This window comes from Podarcis erhardii, assembly GCF_964252035.2.
Source record: "Podarcis erhardii genome assembly, chromosome: 1".
NCBI lineage: Eukaryota > Metazoa > Chordata > Lepidosauria > Squamata > Lacertidae > Podarcis > Podarcis erhardii.
Window position 1 is genome coordinate 11,749,074 of NC_138497.1, and position 15,547 is coordinate 11,764,620.

At 46.4% G+C, this 15,547-nt stretch overlaps 1 long non-coding RNA gene across 1 annotated transcript; it reads left to right on the top strand.

Moving 5' to 3' along the window:
• The first annotated feature begins 1,763 nt into the window (after positions 1–1,763).
• LOC309345393 lies at positions 1,764–9,013 on the top strand. Its single transcript, XR_014158220.1, has 2 exons — positions 1,764–2,001; positions 8,858–9,013. It is a non-coding gene; the product is annotated as an uncharacterized lncRNA (long non-coding RNA).
• Positions 9,014–15,547: the final 6,534 nt, after the last annotated feature.

Genomic DNA, 15,547 nt, shown 5'->3' on the forward strand with positions numbered 1-15,547 from the left:
GCGGCCTGACCCTCAGGCGAGCAGCACCAAAAACTCACATCCGCTGGACTTACCAGAGCATGACTACAGTTTCAGATTGCTAGGAATGTAAGGCTCAAAAGCAAGCATGAGAGCCAGGAAATGCGAGAAAGGGAGTGGGGAGAGGAGAGAGGAGGCAAAGGAGAGATAGAAGAGGTAAATAAACCTTGCTCACACCTGAAAGAAGCAGGCAATATCCCCAAAGCAGGCAGGCGGCTTGCAAGGGGGCTGCAATTGTTCTCGCACATCTGTTGTGTTTTAAGAGGGGGAATTCACACGGGGGGGGGGGGGTTCAAATCAAAAGAGGACACCTTGAAATAGGTTTTAATAGGTGGCTGGCTATTTTTGCTGTCACAATAATGCAACGCGCTCCTCTTTTACACAACCAGGGACTTGCGTTTTGTTTTCATTCTTCTCCACTTAATGGGTTTCCAACTGCAGAGGCAATTCTTGAAAGTGGCACCGTCATGCCGCTCAGCAGATGGGCTCCCTCATTCACTCATAACCACTTATTTTAGTGCCAGGGGAAACTTTTCCTTGCAAACTTTTCAGCTGTGTTCCTTCCGTATGGCACAAGCAAGAGCCTGCATGGCGGGATGAGTTTAGAGCAGGAGTAGGTCAGCGGTTCGAATCTCCGCGATGGGATGAGCTCCCGTTGGTCAGTCCCAGCTCCTGCCCACCTAGCAGTTCAAAAGCACGTCAAAGTGCAAGTTGATCAATAGGTACCGCTCTGGTGGAAAGGTAAACAGCATTTCCGTGTGCTGCTCTGATTCGCCAGAAGCGGCTTAGTCATGCTGGCCTCATGACCCGGAAGCTGTACGCCGGCTCCCTCGGCCAATAAAGCGAGATGAGCGCCGCAACCCCAGAGTCGGCCATGACTGGACCTAACGGTCAAGGGTCCCTTTACCTTTAGGCAACCTAAGGCCCATGGGCCACAAGGGGCCCACGGGGGTCATTTAACCAGCCCACGAACCGAGCTGCCTGCTTGGCGAGTCCCTGTGTGCTGTGCTAAGCCGGCGCAGCATGGCACAGGGACTCACTTCCGCAGCGCCGGAAATCGCGTCTGTGCAGACGCCAGAAATCACGGGCACACACGCGATCTGGCCCACAGAAGGATCTCCGCTGGAGCGAACCAGCCCAGCCGAGGTAAACCTTGCTGACCCCTGGTTTAGTGTTTAACACTAGGACCCAAGAGACCAGTGTTCAAAACCTCGCTCAGCCACAAAGCTCACTGGCTGACCTTGGGCCTCTCACTACCTCTCAGCCTAACCTACCTCACAGGGTTGTCGTTGTGGGGATTAAACGAGGGGAGGGAGGACGACACACCACACCTCAAGCTCCTTGGACGAAAAGGTGGGCTATAGATGCAATAAATAAAAATATAAATAAATAGGATAGAGAGCAAGGAAGGCAATGGGGGTTCCCTTACTTGCTCTGTCTTCCTATGTAACATGCTGAAATCAACAAAAGAGTTGATTAGATTCTGATCTCTTATTGCACAAAAAGTTGGAAACACATGAAGAGACTGCAGGATCAGGCCAATGGCCCACCTGGGGGGGGGGGTTAAAGTGAGCTACTGAAGCAGAGGAGACTCACTGCGGATAAAGGTATTGCACAATTCGAGGAAGTTCAATGCATATCTTTTCTATCTTTTTCACTTTGGCTGGTAGGATGTTACCTCTCCCTGGAATTTCCAGACTGATAGCTACAAGCCACAATTCATCAAGGAACGAGGAAGGCTGGGTGGAACGTAGACTGGGAAAGTGACACACACACAAATTGAGTCATCACAGAGCTTGCCAGGATGGCAACAAACAGCAGATTGTGAATGATTTTGTTTTCAGATGAAAACATCGACCCTCATTCAGGTCGATGCTTTTAATAATTGCCATTGCTTTGGCTTGAAAAGCAATTTGCTCCCTCCTCCGCCGAGATGTCACGGATATGCGGGATGCTTGCGTCTATCGCCAGGGTGAGTCCAAGGTGAGCCTAAGAAGCTATTTCCTGCCAGGTAACTGGATTGCTTAATAGCTGCTTGTGACAGCAGGGAGGAGGACATGACAATAGCTAGGAAATGAACCCCCGCTAGCCTGGAGGAGAGGACCGGTACGTCCTGTCTCAGGAGCAACCGAGCAACCGTGTCCTTGTGGATCAACAGCTGGATAAGTTGTTCCAGGGAGGCAGATGGAGCTTGCAGCTGCTGATCTGACCTGCGCTGGTTTGCAGGGCTCGATGCAGCATCAGGAAGGACCATTGCTCATCTGCTCCGCTTGCAGAAGGTCCATTGTTCTCCAGGGTTTCAGGCAGGGGGCATTCCCAGCCCTACCTGGCAATGCCCTGGATCGAACCTGAAACCTACTTCATGCAAAGCAGATTCTCTGCCCTTGAGCTACAGCCTTTCTCTCTCTCTTTTTAATATAATTTTTATTAAATTTTTCTGTTTTACAATTTAAAATACCCATTGTACATCCTTAAGATATCAGTGACTTCCCTTCTTCTCTTTCCATGGTTCATTTTAAAAGGTTACTTTTTGGAAGTATTATGGGAAAAGAAAACAGGGGGCACAGTGAGAAGCTCTGGTGGTGCCACCAACAACAAGCCCCTGCCCCATTTCACTGCATGTTGCCTGTCTTTTTGCCCTCCCAATTGACATTGCTGACAACATGGTGGTGAAATGAAAGGGCATTTCAGCATGGCTCCACCAGTGTGGCTGAATCATAGAATCACAGAATTGTCGAGTTGGAAGGGACCCTGAGGATCATCTAGTCCAACCTCCTGCAATGAGGAATATGCAGCTTGTCAGTATTTTCATCCCTCCCATCGCAAAGATCACCAGATCATGTTTGTTTTGCTTTCTGTCTGTGAGAAAGGAGGGGACGGAACGACTCTTCCAGACTTCCGTCCCTAGCACTGTGCCGGTTTTTCTTTGATCTAGCTAGAGACAAGATGGCAGTATGAGAGAGCTCTGTCTCTCGTACATGTTTGTTATGTTCTTTTATTTGTTTAATCAGTAGAAATAAATTAGTGTTATGTACTGAGTTGAATAGGATCCAAAATACAGCAGCCTGATTGGTCCTAGAACAATAGGATTCAGAATACAGCAGTCTGATTGATCTGCAGGAGCCACCCAATCCAGCACCAGGTGGAAGTGAATCCACAACCTGATTGGCCTACAGGAGAATCCCGGAATTAGCCAATCACGTGAGGCCCATTGTGTCAATAATGTATGTAAAGCAGACATTTTGGGGGAACTGGCATTCCTCACTACTATTAGGTGAATAAAGAGCATGAAATCCACACTCGACTCCAAGTATATTTCAATTAGGTATGCAACAAAACCTCCACAGCTTTGCTTCCGTTACTCTGCTGCTTTTGAGGTGCTCACAATAGCAAATGTGGGTCCACTGCACCAGGACCTATTCCTCGGGAATGCTGCTCTGCTCCTTCTGCGTTCCTGTGATTGCAAGGTCAGAGAAGGTGCTCCCGACACCCAGCCCATGCAGGCGCTGAAGACGTGGGCTGTATATGGGTGCACGCTCACAGCTGTCCCACCCAGGGATCGAACCTGCAACCTTGGTGTTATCAGCACCATGTTCTAACCGACTGAGCTAACTGTTAGGGTCTAAATCAGTCTTTCCTAACCTGGTGCCTTGCGGCTGCTTTGGACCACAAATCCCACCAGGCCCAGCCCAGGGGATGGGGTTGATGGGAGCTATAATTCAAAACAGCCAGAGGGCACCAGGTTGGTGTACATAATAAGAAGCAGGAAAGCCAGGGAGGGGGCGAAGCCAGGCAGCAAAGCGGCAAGATATGCCATCCCATGCATGGGAGAGAAATTAGGTCAGGCAGAGAAATCCAAGCTTCTTTATCTGTCTCTCCCTTTCTGGAGAATGTTAAGGAAAATCCAGAGCCCATTTCTTCTTTTGCATCCTGACTCCCGCAGGCTCTCGAGCGATACACAGCGAAAACAGTCCATCTGCCCAGAGAATAGGCTTTCAAGGTCCCCACTGGAACACGCTGGCAGCAGCAAAACGCACTTGCAAAATTCTGGCTGCTTTAAGGGAAGAGTCAGTTATCGCCGCAGGGCTACTAAGCTGCGAGGAGAAAATGATTATTATCTTTCCGGAGTAATCTCTAAAGAGGCAGCAGGGCAGCTCCAGCTTAGTGCGATGCCAAGAGTCCCGGTAGCTGCATTCTGCATTATTATTATTATTATTATTATTATTATTATTAGTTTTAAATACCACCCTCCATCAAAAGATCTCAAAGTGGTTAAAAACACATAGAAATTAAAACATAGAAATTAAAAACAAGACTACCAATGGCTACGAGCCATGATGGCTGGGCTCTGCCTCTACAATCGGAGGCAGTGATGCTTCTAAATTTCATTTGCTGGAAACAACAGGAGAGGAGAAGGCTCTCGTGTGGTCGGATCCTGCTTGTGGGTTTCCCCACAGGCATCTGGTTGGCCACTGTGACAACAGGATGCTAGATTTAGATTAAGGTTACCAGATTTTTTTTCAATGAATCCGGGGACACTTTTCAACTTCAATGGATTTTGTATGGGGACTGAGTTGTAAATACGGGGACTGTCCCCGGGAAACGGGGACGTCTGGTAACCTTAATTTAGATGGGCCATTGACCTCGTTCAGCAGGCTATTGCTGATGTTTAATTTTACTGTTTACTATTAGATTCCGATGGATTGTTGAATGTTGCTTTGTTTGATATAATAATAATAATAATAATAATAATAATAATAATAATAATAATAATTTATTTATACCCCGCCCATCTGGCTAGGTTTCCCCAGCCACTTTGAGTGGCTTGCAAAAGCATATTAAAATACAATAGTCTGTTAAATATAAAAAGCTTCCCTAAACAGGGCTGCCTTCAGATGTCTTCTAAATGTCAGGTAGTTGTTTATCATTTTGACATCTGGTGGGAGGGCATTCCACAGGGCGGGTGCCACTACTGAGAAGGCCCTTTGCCTGGTTCCCTGTAGCTTAGCTTCTCACAGTGAGGGAACCGTCAGAAGGCCCTCGACCTTGGACCTCAGTGTCCGGGCAGATAAATAAGTTGTTTATTTTAAAGTTATTGTGACTTTTTATATTGGATCAGATTGGTACTACTAATGTTTAATGCTTTATTATGTTTTTTTATTTGTTGGAAGCCACCCAGAGTGGCTGGGGCAACCCAGCCAGATGGGTGGGGTATATTATTATTATTATTATTATTATTATTATTATTATTAATATGCTCTTAAGTCCCATCAGCCCCAAGCTTCCAGATGAAAACATCTGGAAGGCACCCAATTGGGAAAGCTTTTACATGAATGGTGAATTCATGAGTTTGGCGCTGGGCTCTGGCACTGTGCAGGATGAGACTGTTGGGAGGTGAACAGCAGAACATCTGGATTGCACCAGCTTGGTTGATGTGAACTGTACTGATGTGAGCACTGTGCATGGTGTGGGGCCCACAGCGAGCTGAATGCAGCCCATGAGCCTTTCAATTTGTCCCAGCCACAATAGATGACATGTATGTCATTTCACTTGATGTTGTGCAAGCCTATCCTGTGAGGCTCAATATGGGTTGTGTTTCTACACAGGTAGACATCACCTTGCCAACAAAGGTTCGTATAGTTAAAGCTATGGTTTTCCCAGTAGTGATGTATGGAAGTGAGAGCTGGACCATAAAGAAGGCTGATCACCGAAGAATTGATGCTTTTGAATTATGGTGCTGGAGGAGACTCTTGAGAGTCCCATGGACTGCAAGAAGATCAAACCTATCCATTCTGAAGGAAATCAGCCCTGAGTGCTCACTGGAAGGACAGATCCTGAAGCTGAGACTCCAATACTTTGGCCACGTCATGAGAAGAGAAGACTCCCTGGAAAACACCCTGGTGTTAAGAAAGATTGAGGGCACAAGGAGAAGGAGACGGCAGAGGATGAGATGGTTGGACAGAGTTCTCAAAGCTACCAGCATGAGTTTGACCAAACTGCGGGAGGCAGTGGAAGTGCCTGGCATGTTCTGGTCCATGGGGTCATGAAGAGTCAGACACGGCTAAGCGACTAAGCGACAACAACAACAGGCAGCTGAATGTAATGCAAAGGGATGAAATAATAGATTCGAGAAAGAGATGATTGCTCACAGCACTGAGATGTTTTTGCCTCCCTTACGTGATTCCTTTTACCTGCTAGAAGATTTTTCGCCAATCTTAATGGCCGGTCTCATGCATTTTAGTTGGGGAGGGTTATGGAGAATCTCAGTTTTCATTCAAAACAAACTAAAACCTATCCTCCCCAACTAAAATGCAAGAGTCTGGCTTCCTGTTCTCACAGTGGCCATCCAGACGCCTGTGGGAAACCCACAAGCAGGACCCTGAGCACGAGAACTCTCTCTTCCTTTGTGTTTTCCGGCAACTGCTATTCCGAAATCATTTACTGCCTCCAACTGTGGTGCTAGAGCAAAGGGTTGCTATGCTATTCAGTGTACAATGTTGATGGCGTTCTTGTTTTCTCTCTGAATCTTCCAGACAAGCTGGAGCATGAAGAGGAGGAGGAGGAGGAGGAAGCTGCAATCCAGCACCAGCCAGTTTGGGTCTATGTCTCATTCAGACAATATACAGGCTCATTTTAGCAGATGAACCGAGGAGATCCCAACATGGAATGATGTCTTTTGAGCTGGAAACAGAATGGAAGGGAGCACATCTCAAGCAAGAGAACTCTTGCATGAAGAAATACATTCCCAAGGACACTGGGAGGTCATTTTCAGGGCGGCCAACGTTCTGCAGAAGGAACATCATGAAAGATGCAAAAGTGCCACAGGACGGCCATCACGCTTCATTTCTAAACAAGGCTGCTGTCTCTCTGCAGTGTTGCATTAAGCCTGCTCCACTCAAAATGGTCCCTTGTAATTCATCCATGGGGGCCACCCCCATCATTCCTGACTATTGGGGCGATGGGAGCTGGAGCCCCACAACAGCTGGAAGGGAACACATGTTCCCCTTCCCTGTTTCAACTCAGATCATGAATTGTCTCTCTGTACTATATTTGCATTAGTCTGCAATTGAACTGTTTTTACTGGCTGTTGTGGGGGAACGAGGAGGGGCAGGGATAAAAAAAGAGGGAAATGGAGGATATGGGACCCTCAGATATTCCATAGTGTTGTTTTCAACATGTGTTGTTTTCAACATGAAGTTGCAGATTCAACGAAAGTAAATTAGAACAGAAAATACATTAGCAAGCAAACACTCATATATATATATATATATATATTGTTTGAAAAGTTGGGTGTCTCCCCATCTCTTTGCCAAGCAGTGGCAAGAGCCCAAGGGGTTCCAGGGTCTGTGGTCCTTTGGAGAACTGAGACATGGAGGATATTGTTGTAGCTTTAAGAAATATGGTTTGTTCACCTATTTACACCTTTAGCCTGCAGGGAGGGAGTCCAAATCTTACAGCATGGTCATTTCAAGAGGGGCTTGTCCCCCACTGCAAAGCAGCCCTGCAGTCCAAGGCATCTCTCCCAGCCAGCCTACAGCCAACCTGCCCAAGATGGATCCCAGGATCCCAGTCTTTGTTGTTGTTCTTGTTTCTTCTCCTTCTCCTTCTCCTTCTCCTTCTCCTTCTCCTTCTCCTTCTCCTTCTCCTTCTCCTTCTCCTTCTCCTTCTCCTTCTTCTCCTTCCTTCCTTCCTTCCTTCCTTCCTTCCTTCCTTCCTTCCTTCCTTCCTTCCTTCCAGCAACGCTTGCTCAATAGCTCTCTTTTCCTGTCACCTCACACCCAGTCTCTCTCCACACATCAGGGCAAAGGGGAGGACAGTTCTCTTGCCTGTCCAATGACCCCCAATGGCCCCCAATGGCCCCCTATTGTTTCGTAATGGCCAGGTCATTTTCACACCCCAAATAATCAAAATATAAAATATAATCAAATATAAAATAAACATAACTTTCTCTAACTGATGAAGCTAACTGACAGACTTGCTGTTAAAAGATGTTCTGCCCAAGACCCAGAAGCACTGTCCATTAAAGTATATTGTGCTAAATGGACAAATAGGCAAATAACCTATAAGGCAGCTTATACCTACGTTAAAATTGACTTTTTTTGCATTTCCCAAAACTTGCATCTAAACCCAAGCCCTGGCGGCATCTCAGTTTTGTTTTGTTTTGTTTTAAAGTCTCTAAGCCTCTCTCATTTTACGTGGTGATCTTATAATATCCTTATTTATATGGCTCCTGCATTTCGATTGATCATTTGTTTAGGTCAACATAGGCTGGAAATGCGGACCATGTGTTGTTATTCATTTCTAGGCCTTGCTGTCTGGACATGGACTTCCGCTAGGAAGCTGTCTACTCGTGTCTCATTATAGGGAACCTAATTTGCTCTGGGAGCTTGCATTACCGAAAAGGGAGAGGGCAAATTAAATCCGAGATTTGCCTGAAACAGAAAAACAAAGCCTCCGTTGCAGATCCATTGCTTCCGATATCTCCTGTGGAATCAATGGGAGAGACAGATTCAGAATTTGCTTTGCTAGAATAATTCCACCTCATCCCACCGCAGCTGCCTTTCGGCTGTGTTGAAGAAGAAGCGAAAAGAACAATACTCTTCAGTGGAAAGAATCGTTCGACAAAAAGCCAACCTGAAGAGATGTCTTTCTTGTCTCCGACTGCCAGGTTTTGCCGCCTAGCTTCTCAAACGGAACAAGGAGGGAGAATGAATGCCCTGCTTTGTTTGGGACTAATCCTCACCAACGGTGCTAATGTTTAAAACAGAGTAGAGTAAGATCAAGAGGAGAACAAGGGGGAAAGGTTAACATTTCATATCATGTTTATGATTGCTTCCAGGTTTCCCAAGTTCCAAGAAAACTCACCGTTGAAACGTCTTTCCAACTTCTGCTGCAGCTTCCTGTCTCTGTTGAAGATGCAACTTTAGAGTGGGTGGCAGTGAGCTGTTTTCCTTTCTCATTCTTATGTATATAAAGTCACACCAAGCCGACTGGACCTTCATGTCTGCTGCGTCCTTGGATCGGTAAATCAAAGGGAGGCCTGGGAGAAAAAGCAACAATCCCAGCCTCCCACTGGCTGCAAACACATTCGCTGGGAGGTTTGCTTTGTTTTTGAGGAAGCAGAGATTGAAATGCACAGCTTTGGGATTTAGGATGGGTCACTGGGAAGGAAAGCAACCATCTCACACAACAAACTGCCCCAGAGAGCCAAATCTGTGGGGTGGGAATAAGCTGTGTGAGGCTTTGTTAACTCTGAAAGCAAACAAGGGCTACTTTTACACATTTCCCTCTCAAGTCCAAAATAAGCAGCCTTCAGGGAGTGTGTGAGATAAGGGGATATCACACCAGCCCAGGGATGAGTTTCAGATGTGGGTTTCTGCTAATGCAGGATTGGGGGTGTTGATGTCCTTCCAGATAATATTGGACCACAGCTCCCATCCTCCCTGACCATTGGGCATACTGGCTGGGCTGATGGAAGTTAAGAGTCCAGCAACATCTGAAGGACTGCAGGTTCCTTTGCTCTGAGCTGAAATTTGGCAAGGTTGGGAGAACTTTTCCCGCCCCTAATTCATCCTAGAGATTTAAAAATTCACTTACCTAACTTGCTATAGTCAACAAAATTGCTATATAGAAACCCCCTCAATGGAATCAAAAAACGATGGATGACATAGGTTATGAGATTAGCCCCACCCAACGGACCAGAATGTGGTCTAAACCTCCCTTTAAATCCATATCAGCGAAAAGAAAAGAACTCACTCTGAAACTCACTTACAGGTGGTACCTAACACTACGGAAACTAACGCCCAGGAACCTCACCCAAATGCTGGAGAGGATGCACCTCCAGAGGCACATTCCTCCACATGTGGTGAGAATGTTCTAAAATCCAACTCTTCTAGACATCAATCATACAAGAAATATGCAAAGTAACTAAGCAAGTATTAGAAGTCACCCCAGAACTGGCCCTACTAAACATCTTCCAACATAATAATGCCCACTCACATCACAAAGAGCTCATAACCCACCTACGCTCAGCATCCAGAAGCATCATAGCCAGACACTGGGGAGACATGTCAGGAGTAAGCATGGACCAATGGTATCAAATAGTATGGGAAACAGCCTTATTAGAAACAACTAAGCAACAAACTGAAACTGACATGGGGACAAATACAAGATGCCTTCACCCTGGTATGGTTCCCCTTTATACACAGCTCAACAAGACAACAACCTGATCCAAACACACACACACACACCACTCACACCCGGAAACAAATTTCACTACAGCCAATCAAAGACAACCAACTACACCCTAGGCCACCCCCAACCTCTCTCACCCCCCAAATAAATACAACAAGCAAATAGTAAAGAGAACCCACGCAAGTGACGCTGACACAAAACCACACATATACACTAAATAGAAGAATAGAAGGATTACCACCTGACCCCACCACACTCACCATTCCCCCTCTCCCTCTACCCCCCTTTTCTTCTTTCTTCCTAATCTAACATTGTAAGAAACACACACACACACACACACACACACACACACACACACAAAATTGCTATCTAGATTCCAACTCTCTATATCCTAACAGAACGTGTAAGGGTCATAACTCAATGGTAGAGCATCTACCTTGCATAAAAGCGGCCCCTGGTTCATACCCTGGCATCTCCAGTGAGAGACCCAGTCTGAAATCCTGGACAGTCACTGCCAGTCAACGTAGACAGTACTGAGTTAGATGGACCATGGTCTGAGTCAGTATAAGTTAGCATCCAATCTATCTTACAAAAACATCAGGTTACCACTTGTACAAGGGTCATAGTAGGAGGCCAATGCACAAGTTGAAAGGCTCTAGGAAAATCCTCCAAAAACACGTTTCTTGACTCAAGGCAATATTTCTCAGTAATCAGCCAGCAGGATCACTTGCATGGACCCCGTATCAATGGGTGCAAATTGCTCAAGAGGCCAGCTCTGCATCCCATATCCAGCACCAATGGCAATGAACATCCCTTCTCAGGTGACAACGCCAGCAGACATTCAGTAAAATAAATAAAACCCCACTGTGTGATGAAGGAATCAATCAATCAATCAATCAATCAATCAATTAATTAATTAAAAGGATGAATTGATTCATGTGTCTTGTGGCAGCATTCTTAAGTGGTCAAAACATGACCTGAGAACTAGCAAAATGAATACAGGTTAGGTTTTTTTTTAAGATTGAGTGGAAACATGACGTGCTTTTCATAGAAGCTTTCACAACTCGGAAAAAGAGCCTCCCTTTCAGTAATGGTTTGGGGTGGTGGTGGAGGGAAAGATATGAACAGAGAAGAACATGTTCAGCACAAGACTGACTTTGTGATGTGATTACTTGGCTTTATCACGAAGCCTTTTTAGAGTGAGGACATTAGTTCCTACCCTCATTCTGATTTGGCTTCATAGAATAATAGAACTGTAGAACTGGAAGGGCCATTTAAGACCAGCCCCCCTACACTGCAATCATCACAGCCAAATCATGAGGTAAACATACAACTAAATCTAATTGGTTACACGGCATGACAGCTTCCCTGACTGGCTGACCCAACTCCCAAAGACACTGGTATTTTATTTTATTTTAAGTGCAGGGTTTTTTTTTAAGGTGATAAACAGGTTGCTAACAGCTGTGAGAAAGTGAGAGAGCCTTTCAAGGAAACTGTGGGGCCTTGGAAAGCTGCCCTTTCATGCCCAAACTGTTAACTTGTGAACCCTCAACACAGCGCTATCAGTTTATGATGAGGCTGCCTTTTGACATTTGCGACAGAAAATGTGCTTTTGAATGAAGTTAAAATGATGTTATCTGGGAGAGAACATGTTGTACACAGGAGGGACTGGAGCTTGTTCAGACTGCCAGAGGAACCCTGTGCACATCGTTCGAATGAGTCACACTCGAACCATCTTGCAAATAGGATAAGCACAAGAAGTAGCTGAGTGTTCCCTCACCACCGCCACCACCGGGAACAGGAGTGGGAAGGGGTTGCATGGCTGCAAAATTTGTTTCTCACTCCAGTCAAACACACCTCTTCGGTCATGAACCGCAGCTTACCAATTGCTGAATGACGCTGCCCGTTTGTGCGGGCCACCTCACAGTGCTAGGAGTTTGCAAGCAGCTTGGCGGGTCACATATTGCACAGGCCAGAATCATAGTCTCAAAACACATGCAATTTGATTAATGAGCAAAACAGATCTTCACATAAGCAGACAAGGGGCCTGGAGCAGTGATAGAGCATAGGAGATGGTGCCAGAGTCACTGTTAGGCAGCAGTCCTGGGGAAAGACTTGAGATTGAGTGCCCAGCTGCTGCCAGCCTGTGTGGGCGATACTGGGCTAGCTTTGTAAGTCCTGGGCGGCATGCATCAGCTGTGTGTGTGTACCCCAAATTACAAGGTGAATCAGGGTGATTCGGGAAAGGACTCTCCTTCTGTCAGAGGCTGGGCAGAGGAGGAGGAATGGTGGCATCTGCCTCCCCATCCTGACCCTTCCAGGGAGGAGGAAGAGGAAGACAGTATAGATTACAACAGGGGTTTGCAGGAGGTTACAGCTCAGAGGCAGGTGAGGGGGAAAGCTGGGAAATAATGGGAGAAGAGGAGCAGGCAGAAGCAGAGCAGCAGCTGGCTGACACGTTGTTACTAGAAAACATTCCAGACCCACCATCTCCCAGAACCTGGCGAGCCTTAAAAGTAGGAGAGCAAAGAGCTCAAAGACAGAGGGCACATAGCAGCATCCGTAGAGGAGGAGACGAAGATGAATGAGGAAGTGGGAGAGAAGGGGGGGGTGGAGATTCACTTGGGACAACGCCATTACGGCCTCTGTCTGTAAAGTCTGGAATTAAAAAAAGGACTGTAAGAAACTTTTCCTTGTCTTTATACTTCCCTGGGCAACCAGCCGGGAGCTGCCGACAGCATCCTGACACCTTCATTGGAGGTTTTTAAGCAGAGGTTGGATGGTGATTTTTAGCTGTGATTCCTGCATTTCAAGGGGTTGGACTAGATGATCCTTGCATCCCTTCCAACTCTACAATTCTATGATTCTAACTTGGCTCACACCGTTAACAAGGCATCCCAAGTCAGGCCGAGGTCTCACTAAGCTTGCAGGTTGCTTTTTGGCCTCGGCTATTTAAAAACCTGCCCACCATTTTCCTTGCTTTCTGAGAAACACAGCCAAGCTGACGTAAACTAGGCGTGCTGTGTTATCGTCATCTTAGTCCACCCTGTTCGTTCCAGTGCAAATGAAGCACAATGCAAATTGTGTGTGTGTGCGTAAATCTTTTTTGCAGCCTGAGAGCAACAACAGCAGTGAATGCTGACTGGATGGGCTTCCATTTCGGACACGGGACAAACAGGTGAGCAGCGGCAATTGTTGCTCCCATTTTTTTTTTTTTGGTTGGAACTCCCCAACATCTCTAGTCTAGGGAGGCGTTCTGAAACAGAAAGGTTTTCAGCAGGCATCTAAAAGGTTCCTGCCTAATTTCAAGAGGCAGGGAGTTCCATAGGAAGATGTGGGGAGAGCCATGTATGCCAACTTGAACTCCTTATTGTGGTGGTGTTATGTACTGAGTTGAATAGGATCCAAACTGCAGCAATCTGATTGGTCCTAGAACAATGCAGCAGTATGATTGGTCTGCAGGAGCCACCCAATCCAGCTCCAGATGGAAGTGAATCCACAACCTGATTGGCCTACAGGAGAATTCTGGAATTAGCCAATCACGTGCAGCCCATTGTGTAAATAATGTATATAAAGCAGATACTTTGGGGGGACTTCCATTCCTCCTCACCGCTATGAGCTGAATAAAGAGCATGAAATCCACTCTCGAATCTGAGTATATTTCAGGTGGGAACGTGAGCTGTTCGACAGTGGAATTTGCTGCCCAGGAGTGTGGTGGAGTCTCCTTCTTTGGAGGTCTTTAAGCAGAGGCTTGACAACCATATGTCAGGAGTGCTCTGATGGTGTTTCCTGCTTGGCAGGGGGTTGGACTCGATGGCCCTTGTGGTCTCTTCCAACTCTATGATTCTATGATTCTATGATAATATACTGTAAGAATGTCTCTGCCTTCCCAGAAAGTTTATGCCTTCAAAAAGAGCTCTCCCCACAAACTGTCCCAGTGTCATTCAGAGAGAAGGGGCGAGCTTTCCATGTGTGCTGGATGGAGAGCGTTGACCAGAAGCATCATGGGCGGAATTGCCTTGCGTGTCAAACATGCAGCAGCTCAAGTCACTCCTCTGTGCCATCACAGCTAGGCACATATCCGTAGAGCGGGTGGTATGAGTGGCACTGTGGGTGGGCGGCTGCGTTCGAGTTTGCTGCCTTCACCGGGTTTCGTATCAAGATGTCTGCTACCCGGCTTAAAGAGCAGAAACAATACTGTGCGAATTAGATCACTGAGTGCATCATTTGAAAGCTCATTATTCCACATGACAGATTTCAAAAACGTTTGTCAAAACAAATAGCACTTCCTGAGAGAATTTATTTGCAAAAAACACCCAGAAAAGAGGGTTGAGCATGATATGCTAGCCACGTCGTGTTTGGAAGAAAAACAAAGCAAGTTCTGATCACACACACACAACACAGACAAACATACATTGCTGTTTACGCCCTAGAACCCTGCAGTAATGGAATAGCATTTGAGGGGTTTTGATTTTAAAAACTGGAGATGAGCCCATTTCCTTCTGGATCCATCCTGTTGTGAACACAGTGCTAGATTTTGTCTCCTTCCATTGCATGCCTGAACATAAGCCAAACCATTCCCTTAGTTAAGGGGGGACTGCCTCTCCCCATATGTCAAGAAATACCTCTCCCCAGATGAAATGACCCAGACTCTGAAATCATCATCTGATGCCTTTCTTTGAGCATCCCCTCCGCAAGATGTCCAGTGTTATGTACTGAAGTTCTCACCCTGGGCCAGCAGGGGGATACTGTAGATAGTTTTCATTCAGGTCCCCATATGCAAATAAGGGGTTGAAAGTGATGTTCAGTGATTGGATAGTTTCAGAAAATGGTTACTGTTGCGTTCTAGTGGAGCTCTATATAAGCAGGCTGGCTGAACCTTTCAGTTCTGTTCTGTTCTGGGTCTGTGAATAAACAAGAGCTGTTTGAAGAATCGCTGTGTCGTCTGATATGTTCACCCACAACTTAACATCCAGAGGGTGGCAACAGAAGAACAGACCTTTTCTGTGGTGGCTCCCCACTTGTGAGCTGCTCTCCCCAGGGAGGCTTGCCTGGTGCCATCATTGTACAGTGGTACCTTGGGTTACGAACTTAATTTGTTCCAGAGGTCCATTCTTAAACCAAAACTGTTCTTAACCTGAGGGACGCTTTGGCTAATGGGGCCTCCTGCTGCCGGCGTACTGCCAGCACGCGATTTCCATTCTCATTCTGGGGCAAAGTTCGTAACCCGAGGCACTACGTCCGGGTTAGCGGAGTTTGTAACCCGGAGCTTTTGTAACCCGAGGTACCACTGTGCAAGGCAAAAAATATTTATCTTCTCCTAGGACTTTTAGTT